Source organism: Mchenga conophoros, linkage group LG2 (genome assembly GCF_057382185.1).
Source record: "Mchenga conophoros isolate Kocher_MC1m ecotype Shallow Benthic linkage group LG2, M_conophoros_male_GT1.1, whole genome shotgun sequence".
Lineage (NCBI taxonomy): Eukaryota > Metazoa > Chordata > Actinopteri > Cichliformes > Cichlidae > Mchenga > Mchenga conophoros.
The window spans coordinates 17,998,398-18,011,159 of NC_140527.1; the positions used below are offsets into that span (position 1 = coordinate 17,998,398).

At 41.3% G+C, this 12,762-nt stretch overlaps 1 pseudogene; it reads left to right on the plus strand.

Annotated features, from left to right (window-relative positions):
* LOC146581819 (mitogen-activated protein kinase kinase kinase kinase 4-like) overlaps window positions 1-12,762 on the plus strand; it is a 49,391-nt pseudogene that overhangs the window by 3,548 nt on the left and 33,081 nt on the right.

Sequence of the window (12,762 nt, forward strand, 5' to 3'; positions counted from 1 at the left end):
TTGGTAAAGATTTTTTTTTTCAGGGCTAAAGCATTAACAAATGTGAGTAACATTTAGTAGAGCATTAACAAGGGAAGAAAAACAAAAACTGATAAACTGTGAGCTGAATCACAGCAGTGATTCTAATGACTGAAGGCGGTACCATGTCTGATACCTTTTTCTTTCTGTGTACTGTATTCTCTAATGATGCTTGACCCTGCTTGAAAAATTACTTGTGTAGAATAGTTTAAAAAGTTAATTGGCTGGCCCTCTATGTGTTTTTAACTTTCTTAAAGAAATGTTATTTGGGGCATTTTTCTGCCTGCATCAGTACAAATAATGGAGCCGCAGTCTGCCAGCACTCTGCTGTGGTTTAAAAGCCTCGCTATAGGTAAAGTAATAATGATGGTGTGTAGCTCTAACAGGCAATCAATCAGACCTTAATGAGGCTGAGCAAATCTGGTTTCCCATGTACACGGTCTTATAATGAGAGTGAGCCTCAACCTGGGAAACCATGAATGCAGCATGGCCTGGAGAACAATAACTGGCACTGCACACACGCTCTCCTCACCCCGTACAAAAACACTTGTGGATTGATGTGAGTGCTGACATTGCATCTGGGCTCTTCCTTTGTTTATTTCTTCATGCCTCTGCATTGAATGATAGGTGTGTAGTATTGTTGGATGAATAAGAAACTTTGATTACCTAAAGGTGAGCACCACGGATTAAAATGCCACCATTATACCGGTAATTTTAATTCAGATCATTTAAGGTAGTATTAGAGGTATAAAACTAACAATCACACAATGCCGTATGAGCTGCACATGGTTGTGCTGAAGGTCTCTTCTATTTAATAGGAAGAAAATCTGTGAGTACAATAATCATACAGCAATTACCGTTACCCACAGTGAAACTGCTATTGCAATACAGCGATTCTTACTTTTAAAAGACAAATGTCGTGCATTACTAATTTCACACGTGAACACTGAGCAGTGGCAGGAGAATCTGGTGCAAGCATTGCCTGAAGTTGCCCTTTGTTACACGTAGCACACAGCAAGAGATGGTGCCTGCTTGCAACTGCAGATTCCCCATTCGAGGTGCTACCTGAGCATGCAGGAGGCATATTGCATCACCTCACCCAGTGTGAATATACCTCCTCAATCCTCATGTGGATTCAAGTCAAGAAATCTCATACTTACACTCACTGATTTACGTGTATTCACGTGATCTGAGAGACCATTCCTGTCTACCTGAAAGGAAATGTTTTTGGAGACAGAAATGCAATCAGTGTTGGAACAAATGTAACTAGTGAAGCAGTTGATCTGTATAGAAGGAAAACTAAATGAGGGCATGTTAGCTGTGATAGGATGTGAAGAATCCTACAATAAGTACTGCCAAAAGGGAGAGGCAGAAGATGAAGGTGGAACAGGATCCACCAGGATGGTGTTTTGTTTTTTGTTTTTTTTTATGTGCAGGTTGCTGTTGCTGTCAGTCACAGTGATCCTCTGCTTGGTGAAAATGTTTGTATTCCAACTTAGGTTATGTTCCCAATCAGTTCTGCTCTAAATTGAGGCCTCAGAGTTGATGTGCATCAGGAATTGATTGTAGTGATTATGAAATTTTCCCATGACTCATGTACACATTTGATTTTTGATCCAGCAATTGTCAGTTAGACATCTGATCCCGTGTCAATCAAACCCCAGTGTCCACTGGAACAGACACCGGAGCAAAGTGTGCCCAAATTATCCTCATTTTCATCTTAATTGAGTGGAAGAGCCTCCTGGTCAGCAGATGGGATTTTCTGACATGCAAAGACAGACACAATTAGACGGCATGGAGAGCAGAGAGGCCTGGTGACAATCAGGGCTTTTCTTCAAAATTACCCCAGAAACAGACGCCAGGAACTACTCAGGGAATCAAAGAAGCTTTAGTGCTTTTGTGTTCAACCTCATCTAAGGACGTGACAATTAGAGAACTTAGTGATAACAGATTCAATAAACCAGTACACCAATATAAAAAGTCCAGTGTGTTCACTTATAAGTGTAGATTTCGAGATGTTTGAAAATTAAAAGATGAAACCCATTTGCACGATACAAATAATAGTAAGAGTGGTTATTCCATATAATTAAATCTGACACCGTGCTGCACAGTGCACCCTGACAGTTTTTGGCACATCAAAGAACAATACCTTGCAGCGACCCAAGTTCCCACAGTATAAATGCAGATACAGATTTAAACATTTTACTGTACATCTTTGATAATTTGCCCCGTCTTAAAATATAAAAAACGAAAGAAAATGTAAAGAGACTGCAGAAGTTTTATTGCTTAGAAGCAAGGAGGTGCTCGACAGAAGAAATGGGTGACACATGCACATAAATATATTAAAATGCTGTGTTGGACATTCGTAGTGCATGGTGCGTGCTTGTCTTATTCACCATATACACATCATTCACACACACACACACGCACAGGGCGTTTCCCTGTTTGCAAAAGGAACTTCCCTTCTGCGAGCCACTGCTATAGAGTCATCTGTGTGTGTGTGGGTATGTGTGTGTGTCACACTGTGAAAAAGCCAAACTCTACTAAAGCACAGACCTCTGAGCACTGCTGACGCAACACAATTTTCCTTAGTAACACTGACTAAAGTGACTGCAGTATCTTAAGCACAATATTGTAGCTTTATAATTTACAATGATGCCACTATGATAATTAGTGTGACTAATTTACAGCAGTTGGAATTTTTTTTTTTAACTATTTGTGTGTCACTGACCTGTGTGGCTGAGTTGTGGTAATCACATGAATAACAAAAATCAAGAATATCAATGTAAATTGATCCGTAAATGAATGTGAATTACATTTGTGATGGGTCAAAGAAAGTTTCACTCGAGCATCTGTGCAAACTTTGACTCGGTGTTGAAACCATACAACAGCTGGCTGTAGTACCACTCTGACTGAATCACTTGCACTTCCTCTTTCAAGTTTCAGTTGCATTGCTTCCCTTTCTGTTATTCACATATCATCATTCCTGTGTTGCTCATGAGGAGATCTGCTGACCAAAATCATGTCCAAATGTGGACTTGGACATTCACAGACTGATCAACTGTCAGTCTGCGTTGACATCACAGACTGATCAACTGTCAGTCTGCGTTGACAGCACAGACTGACTCCTTCCCCCAGCTCAACACTTTCTGCTGCCACACAACTAAGAGCTTCCTTACATTAAAAATGTAGTCACCTAATGCTTCTTTATTAGATGTAACTGAAATGAGTAATAGCTTTCAAAGTTAAAGTTTTAGTTTCTTAGGTAAGTGTTTGTGGGGGAAGGTGTGAGCTGGAGCAGAATGGGTAGTATTAGAAATACTGTTTGTTAACAGTGAAACAGAGAGAGCAGAGAGAGAGAGCGAGACAAAGGGTAAAAATGGAGAGGAAAGTGAGTGAGGGCAACGGAAGGAAGGCAGAGGTGAAAGCCAGAGAGACAGAGTGGAGGAAGGAAGAGGGAGAGAGACCTATTAAAGAGAGAGAAGAGGAAAGCGGCCCCCCATGAGGGTTAGAGCTGCAGCTTGTGCTGATTACCCATGTGTCCCAGAGCTGTGAGTCCAATTGTTAGAACATTCATAAAAGTATCTGGCCTCCTTACTTTACTTTCTAAATGCCAGAACTATAATTAAAAGTACTCGAGTGATTCAGCGCTGAACTCGGTACAATAGTAGAGCTTGTTTAAAAACCAGAGAAATCAGTATTTGACACTCTGATAGAGTCAGACAGTATGAAGCCAACCTCACAGTTTCTCAATCTTAGAATTCCCATAATGCATTTGGCTTGCCTGGTCATTACCTTTCACCCACCTCCTAAGTTTGTGATGCAGGCTCTGAGTGTGTAATGACTATTGCTGTCAGTTAGGGCTGTTTTCCCAGACTGTAAAAAATTATTAGGATTCTTTTTCATTAGCTCTTTGTTTTTATTGTGCATTCCTTTTATTTCTTTTGTGGTAATAAAATAAGAGAGTATGTGGTGAGAGCCCACAGATTGGCCAAGCTGCTATTCATCTGACTGCTTGTACATGTAACATGCATAGAAAGCAAAAAAGGAGCTGCTTGATTTTTCCCAGTTCTCCTCTGATGACGGTGTGGTGAGTTTACCTTTGTGGAGTTTACACCCATGTAATGAAAACACTGCAGCTTTGAAACTGTAGTTCCAGCTAATGAAGGTTACATGTGAATGGAAAAGTAGAAAAAAAGTTTTAAAAAAGCTTTAATGTGCAAAATAAAGATAATTATGCTAATTCAGCCCTCATCACTTCACAGGATATTACCTGGCCTGGTAATAGACATAGCCCAGCTCCTACCACAAACATTCCCACCAACACAGCTCATTATTGAAACTGTGACATTTGATTGACTTTTTGACTTTGGTCAAAAACTCCCCACATCCCATTGTGATCAAACATGTGAAATGCATCTGAAGGTCCCACCCCAGCTAAAGCCCAGTGGATGTGGGACTGATTTCCTCGTATGAGATACCAAAACCATTTTCACTCGTAGGCCAACCAAAGCCTTCAGATCTGAGCTGTCATATTTAATCATTTTAGTAATTGTTCTCTGCTGCTGCTGTTTCTCATTTCTCAGTGAACGCTCACGTGTCCCGGGATTGAAACTGCCTCTCTGAATTTCATGTGGTGAACTTTAGTAATGCAGCCTCCACATGTGCAAGCACAGCTAAGCTGAAATAAAGTGAATCTTTTGTTTGGGTGTACACTTTTTATCATGCACCTTATCAACATCACTGAATAAGAAATAACCATTCATGTAATATTATCACTGGAGGTTCATGTTAATAATAGTGTTACTTAACTGTGGCAACTTAAAATTGACTCATATGAGGGAAAAAGACTTGGACTATCGGTGTGGAAAATGATCAGTGTGTGCCAGCAGTGCTCCAGACAAGTGAAAATCGCAGGCCAAGTGTTCTGGTTCCTTGTGGTTCTGAGCGGTGGTTACTGATTACAGACTAACTATTAATGCTGAGACATGTTAACAAACAAACTAAAAGCTAAATGAACTTCAGATGATAACTGATGGTTTCTAGAAACCTTTTCAGCAAGTTTGTTCTTATTCTCTCCGCCCAGAGTTTTCAACTGCTAAAAGTCAAAGTCGCCTCAAACACGACTGGTCTGCACTGCAGTGTCGTCACAAAAGACTCCAAACAAAAGACCCCACAGAGCCAGTATCGAAAATCTATTCTGCATATTCATGTGGAGATATCTGTCAATAGATATTACTCCCATCCTAACTTCAACCGTGACCCAAAGTCTTCAAAACTGAAGGTGAAGTGAAAAATGTCCTCATTAGGGCTGTGCGATATGAGGACATGTATCGGATGATGAAATTAAAACATCTGTCGTTTCATATCGGATGATATTGTTTGTTTTGTGGTGTCGCAAAATAAACAGTTTGCAGCAATATTTTTTTTTTTCATCGTTTGGATGGTCAGCACATGGATGCAGGCACAGATAAGTCCCAGCATGGCCAGTGAAGATGAGGCAGGACCAGGTAGCTCCAAACAAATCGAGGACCAGCATGGACATGGTTTGGTTCTGAAAAGTCTGATACTGGCCAGAAAACTGTACTATGCAAATTATGCAGGAAACAGGTCTCCACCACAGACTCAAACCTGACAAACCTCTACCACCGACGCAAGAATCACCTGAAAGCGTGTGGAGAGAGTTTACAGATGAGAAGCAAAAACAGCCGTCAAGTGCTCAAAATAAACCGTAGACTCAAACGTTAGAACAGGCTCTCCCCCGCAGCACGCCGTGTAATAAATACTCACAAAGAAAATGGCGGGGCTACACCTCCTGTCTAAAAATACATAGTTTCATGCATCCGTCAAAACACTCGACTCCAGGTGCACCACGCCCAGCTGAAAACATAAATGGTAAATGGTAAAGTCAAGTTGCCCGAAAGTCACAGAATTTACAGAAATGTCTTATATGGATATGAGATTTTGGTCATATCGCACAGTCCCCAATCTGTTCTCACAAAGCTACATGAACACAAACACATGCAGTTACTGCCACAGACCGTATAGCAGATAGACGTAACCACCATGATGTCACCCCTTTGTTAGTGAAGTCCTGTTATGGAGCCTTGAGCATTTTTTTCCCCAATTGCCTCGTCACACCTCCTTTCATGGCTCAGCCGATATAACAATTAGAAAAGTAGCTGCTGAAGTTTCAGAGCAAGGAAGCTGAGACACCTGAAGCTAACCACGGGAGTCGCCCCCTGCTGGCCATGTGAAAGAATGCAGGTTAAAGGCACTTCAGCAACGGCTTCACTTTTATGTGAACTGGAAGCTACATCCATCTTTTATACTGACTAAGGTTACAACCGTATAGGCTTTAAGTGGCACAGTTTCCACACTCAGTTTCTTCAGGAGAATTAATCTTTCACATATCCACGTATGTAACCAACATATTGATCTTGAAGGGGACAGATACAGCGGGTGGCGAGACTGACACTGAAGCAAGAGCAGGACAGAAAGAGAGATGCAGTGAGACTGTTTCTCTCGTTTGTCTCCGTGCTGTCTGTGTTATAAATGTCTCGCTTGTATCTGATTAGCATATGCATGAATATATTATAGTAACCTTTTCACTGAAACGATATTTGTAGTCTTCCCTTATTGTGTGTGTGTGTGTGTGTGTGTGTGTGTGTGTGTGTGTGTGTGTGTGTGTGTGTGAGAGATATTCATGGACTTCAGGATGCAAAATAAGAGCAACATTTTTCTCCAATTAATTCTGATGGAGAGACCAGACCCCTGTTAGTGTGTGCATGCGCGTCAGTGCGGCGTATTTTTAATGAGTAACTAGATCAGCTGAGTGGAGAACATTTCACACTGGTTTGCTGTGGTGGCAGCAAGCACACACCATCAAGTGTGATGGGACAGGAAGGCCATTTCCTTATTTATTATAGCCAGGCTAGTGGATGACTCCATGCCACAATTCTTTGCAATTATGGAGACACTGTCCTCTACTTTAGGACACAATCAAGGCCAGGATGAAGAGACGGCTTCACATCACAGCTCATGCTCAGTGAAATGTGTGTGAAGAATTCCAGCTGAAAAGGGTTTGGACTGGCCGAGGAACACTTCAACCGACTGTGAACCAAGTCTGCATGCTACTGGTCAAGATGTTTAGTTTCACTGTAGTGACCAAAACACTGACATGCTTTATATCAAAGAACACATGGCGTGATAAATAAAACTTTTCAAGGATTCAGGCTCCAGCTGCAGCTCACTCTCTGGGCACTGTTCACTTTTCAGGGAAGATTATTTTATTTTTAATATCTTTTGATTTGTTTCTTCTTTTTAAGAGTTTGAAGTGCCATCAATATCAGACCAGAGCTACATGACAGATGTTTACTTTGATGTTTTGTTGAATGATGTTTACATGAATAACTTGAGCTCATTGGATAATATTCTACTGCAGTATATTTCTAACTAACCAGGCAGCTCCTCTTCTTTCTCTTGACAACACTTTCTTTAAAGATGTCACATCTTCATGGATCTATTTCTAAAATAAATTGTCTGTGCTGAGTATCCCTGAAGCCTACAGCAGGTTTGCCAGCACATTGTTAGTTGTTTCTCACCATCTTTCTGTTCTTGAACAGTACAGTCTATTTGCTGTGATAATAAATATTCTCCAAACTTCCCATTTGTTATTTCCCACGATCAGCCAAGAACTCCCGCCTCGTACCATGATTGAATTCTGTTTTCTTGAGACATAATCAAAAAACATGTTGACGCAAAAGGATGGATGCTGGTTTTGTTAGCCAGTAAAAGTAACCTCGGTGCTCGTTGTAAAAAAAAAACAAACAAAACACTCTTTCACATAAAAACTGCACATTTTGTAAATCTTTAGTTCAGTTTAACTTGGTGACTTTCCATTCATGCCACTGAAGTTGAATGACTTGTCTTCTATTCATAAAGAGGAACAGGCTAACTATAACAGGACACGGAGCTACAAAATATGCCACCCACCATTCAGCTGGATTATGACAGACGTGTTTATGCCGTCAAGCTTGTTGCAAACTCCTGAAAACTCCTCAGATGTGGAAATGGTCGATGTAGACACACATGTTTTGACACCCTGCTGTCCTCCAAGTCCAAGCTGTACAGGGAGTGCAGAATTATTAGGCAAGTTGTATTTTTGAGGAATAATTTTATTATTGAACAACAACCATGTTCTCAATGAACCCAAAAAACTCATTAATATCAAAGCTGAATGTTTTTGGAAGTAGTTTTTAGTTTTAGCTATTTTAGGGGGATATCTGTGTGTGCAGGTGACTATTACTGTGCAGAATTATTAGGCAACTTAACAAAAAACAAATATTTACCCATTTCAATTATTTATTTTTACCAGTGACACCAATATAACATCTCCACATTCACAAATATACATTTCTGACATTCAAAAACAAAACCAAAACAAATCAGCGACCAATATAGCCACCTTTCTTTGCAAGGACACTCAAAAGCCTGCCATCCATGGATTCTGTCAGTGTTTGATCTGTTCACCATCAACATTGCGTGCAGCAGCAACCACAGCCTCCCAGACACTGTTCAGAGAGGTGTACTGTTTTCCCTCCTTGTAAATCTCACATTTGATGATGGACCACAGGTTCTCAATGGGGTTCAGATCAGGTGAACAAGGTGGCCATGTCATTAGTTTTTCCTCTTTTATACCCTTTCTTGCCAGCCACGCTGTGGAGTACTTGGACGCGTGTGATGGAGCATTGTCCTGCATGAAAATCATGTTTTTCTTGAAGGATGCAGACTTCTTCCTGTACCACTGCTTGAAGAAGGTGTCTTCCAGAAACTGGCAGTAGGACTGGGAGTTGAGCTTGACTCCATCCTCAACCCGAAAAGGCCCCACAAGCTCATCTTTGATGATACCAGCCCAAACCAGTACTCCACCTCCACCTTGCTGGCGTCTGAGTCGGACTGGAGCTCTCTGCCCTTTACCAATCCAGCCACGGGCCCATCCATCTGGCCCATCAAGACTCACTCTCATTTCATCAGTCCATAAAACCTTAGAAAAACCAGTCTTGAGATATTTCTTGGCCCAGTCTTGGCGTTTCAGCTTGTGTGTCTTGTTCAGTGGTGGTCGTCTTTCAGCCTTTCTTACCTTGGCCATGTCTCTGAGTATTGCACACCTTGTGCTTTTGGGCGCTCCAGTGATGTTGCAGCTCTGAAATATGGCCAAACTGGTGGCAAGTGGCACCTTGGCAGCTGCACGCTTGACTTTTCTCAGTTCATGGGCAGTTATTTTGCGCCTTGGTTTTTCCACACGCTTCTTGCGACCCTGTTGACTATTTTGAATGAAACGCTTGATTGTTCGATGATCACGCTTCAGAAGCTTTGCAATTTTGAGACTGCTGCATCCCTCTGCAAGATATCTCACTATTTTTGACTTTTCTGAGCCTGTCAAGTCCTTCTTTTGACCCATTTTGCCAAAGGAAAGGACGTTGCCTAATAATTATGCACACCTGATATAGGGTGTTGATGTCATTAGACCACACCCCTTCTCATTACAGAGATGCACATCACCTAATATGCTTAATTGGTAGTAGGCTTTCGAGCCTATACAGCTTGGAGTAAGACAACATGCATGAAGAGGATGATGTGGACAAAATACTCATTTGCCTAATAATTCTGCACTCCCTGTATAGCTACGGGACCAATTGTTCATATCAACAATATTTCTTTGGAAATGGCCGCGAGCGTTTCTAAGAATTGGCTGCTGAGGGGGAAACAGATGAATAGGCAGATATTTGTTACTTTTAAACTTGCCCCTCATTTCAGTGTCTGTGTTTGTCTGACTTTGTCTCTCTGTATGAATCCTGACTGCTGACTGATTGAATAATGGCGAGTTTGTCATGTCTGGTGGTCTGTTTCAGACACATACACTATACACTCCCACAGAACTGTCATACATCACAGCTTAAAGGCTTATAGAGTAGCTACTCTAGTATCTTGTCAGCTTTCTGAGTCATGACATGGTTTTCAATTTTCCCTTTTTCACCTGACTGCACTTTACAGCTCTGCTCCTCCATCCTGACTTAGTCTCTCGCGCTCTCTCTCTCGTGTCATGTCCTGTTCTTTCTGTCTGCGTCTTTCAAGAGAAAATGAAATTAGGTGGACTTGCCCGAGTCCATGAATATTGAGAATTATATCACAGTCCAAGTATTCACTCAGAAGAGTTACAGGGAGAGCGGGAACACTTTGTGAGCGTTCATCTGTTTACAGACTCCAGCGTGGGACAGTTGTTGTAGTCCTCGTCAAACATTTAGAGGCTAATCTTTTATATTACGATCCAGTTGCTGCCTGTCTTTCCAAGATGCACAGCTGCACTTGTGATTTAAGAAATTTGAACTGGTGCAGAATATTTAACAGAATCTCTACAGTGATCGTATCTCATTGTGTGTGTTTTCCAACAGGGCCGTCATGTCAAGACAGGTCAGCTGGCAGCTATCAAAGTCATGGAGGTCACAGAGGTAAGGGTTCATTACCTCACTACTCTCAGAGTGTACCTGTGTCATCATGTGTCGTGTTTGAGGCAACGCTGTCTCCTGCTCAAAAATAATCCTTATTTATCTCTATTTTATTTCGACATCCTTTTTATGCTCCACCTGTTCTTTACCTAGAATGTCAACTTCTCAAATGCATCCTTTCATGTTCAAACAGCCTGAGCAACACCATAAACACTAAACACTATTTGTGCCATCGCATGAACTACCTGACGACAGTTTGATGGAGAAATGAGGGTAACTCTGCTAATGAGCCATTGAGAGCAGGCTGAAGCGATGGATGGCAGACTGCGTTACACAGTATATAACTGACAGAACATCATAAGATGCGTAACGACCAAAGTGGAACGTTAGTGTAATTAAATTCAACACCACCGTGATAATCATCCTGTTAACATAAATCATACATGACAGCCTTTAATACGTGACTCCTGTTTGAGGGTTTTGCATCGAGATGACCTGTTTTTCTTCAGCTCCTGGATTAAATTTACACATACTGTAGTGCAAGAGTTTCTTGCAACTTATTACACATACAGTTGAGTTTTCTCGGTACTAGGAATCGCTGAATATACAGCTGATAAAATAAGCATTGAACACGTGACCAATATAGTTCCAGATTATCACCAGATGTTGGCAACAACCCATCCAATCCATGTGTTCGATATTTACTTTAACCGCTATGGTTGTGCCCTCTAAAGAAAAACAATCCCTTGTACTATTAAAGCATGATGTCCGGTAGACATGTAATATGCAGGATTGAAAGAAAAGACGAGACAGTTTGTGGTGGTGTATTTCTCTCCAGAGACCCTGCTCTCGGCCTACATCCTAGTCCTAAGTACCCATAGCAGTACGCGTTGTGTGAACGTATGGCTCTGTAATAACCTCCACACACTGTTTTTATGGTTTATGATGTCAACCACTGGCTTCTAGATTCCTCGCTTTGGAGTTTGCTCTTTAACTTCGTGGCCATCTTGATCTTAAGGTGTCAGGTAACAATAGGAGTGTAGGTTAGCCAGCTGCATTTCTAAACTGTGTGGGTATAACACACAGTTACCTACTTGGGGAGGCAAAGTACCAGACTAATGATCAGAATTTCACTAACCAGAGCTGTGAAAATGCTTCAAAAGGGCACCAATATAACAAATGCAGTCAAGAGGTGAAGCCTAGCGAGCAGCTAGAGCTTTTTTTGTAAACAGCTTATGTTTGCTGTTAGAATGAGTGAGTTCCAATCTTAGCATTTAGCAAGGTACTGCTCCACAGACAGGCTTGCACGGCTTTGGATTTATATCGGTGTGAAGTAAAATAAAATGTTAAAAGATCACAAAATCCAACACGCTCAGTCTTCTGTCTTGATAAAATCTTATCAAGAGGGAATATCTTTGGGTTTTGGTTTCTTGTTCAGTAATGCAGCCAAACTGGAGAGTTTAGCACAGACTTTGTCATTTTTCTCTGTTTCTTACATTTTATGTAGCAGATAATTACGTGATTAATGGAGAGAATAATCAGACAACTAGATGACGTGTTAAGAACTCGTTAGAGCCTCCCCCAGAAAAAGAAGTCAAATACAAATTATAGAGTGCCTGAATAAATTATATTACAGATTGTTCTGACATCTAAACGTCGTAGTTTCTTTGTGTGGATGTGACAGCAGGAAATGCTTGGCTATTATCTGCCTTCTTGCAGACACACACACACACACACACACACACACACACACACACACACACACACACACACACAACCTCGTCGTAGGCAGAAGCCTGTGTGTTTCAAACGGAAGTGAAAGTTCAAACTCTGCCTTGTCATTTTTCTCCCCTCCTGTGAAGATTTAAGGGAGGGCAGCGACTGTGAGAAGCTCTCTGTTGTTTCCACTTTCCTGATTAACAACCACAGCCAGCTTCTCCAGCTCTCCTCTTTTCTTCTGCTCTCGTTTCCAGATCCTGAGTAGATTTAGGAGTCCAGTGAATTGGAGAAGTCACAAGTCATTTCCAGGATTTATACTAGGAAAACAAAAAGTGCCGCACACAGTTTCCTCTGCTTTCTTTTTGTCCTCTGTCACGTAAAGTCGACCAACCCCAGTGGTTTTGTTGTGGGATGGGAGTAGTTGAGTTAAGGTCCAGTAGCTGGGTGAGAGATCATCTAAGGGTTATAAAACAGATTCAAGAGGCTATTTACCTGGATGTGTTTGTGATTTTACATT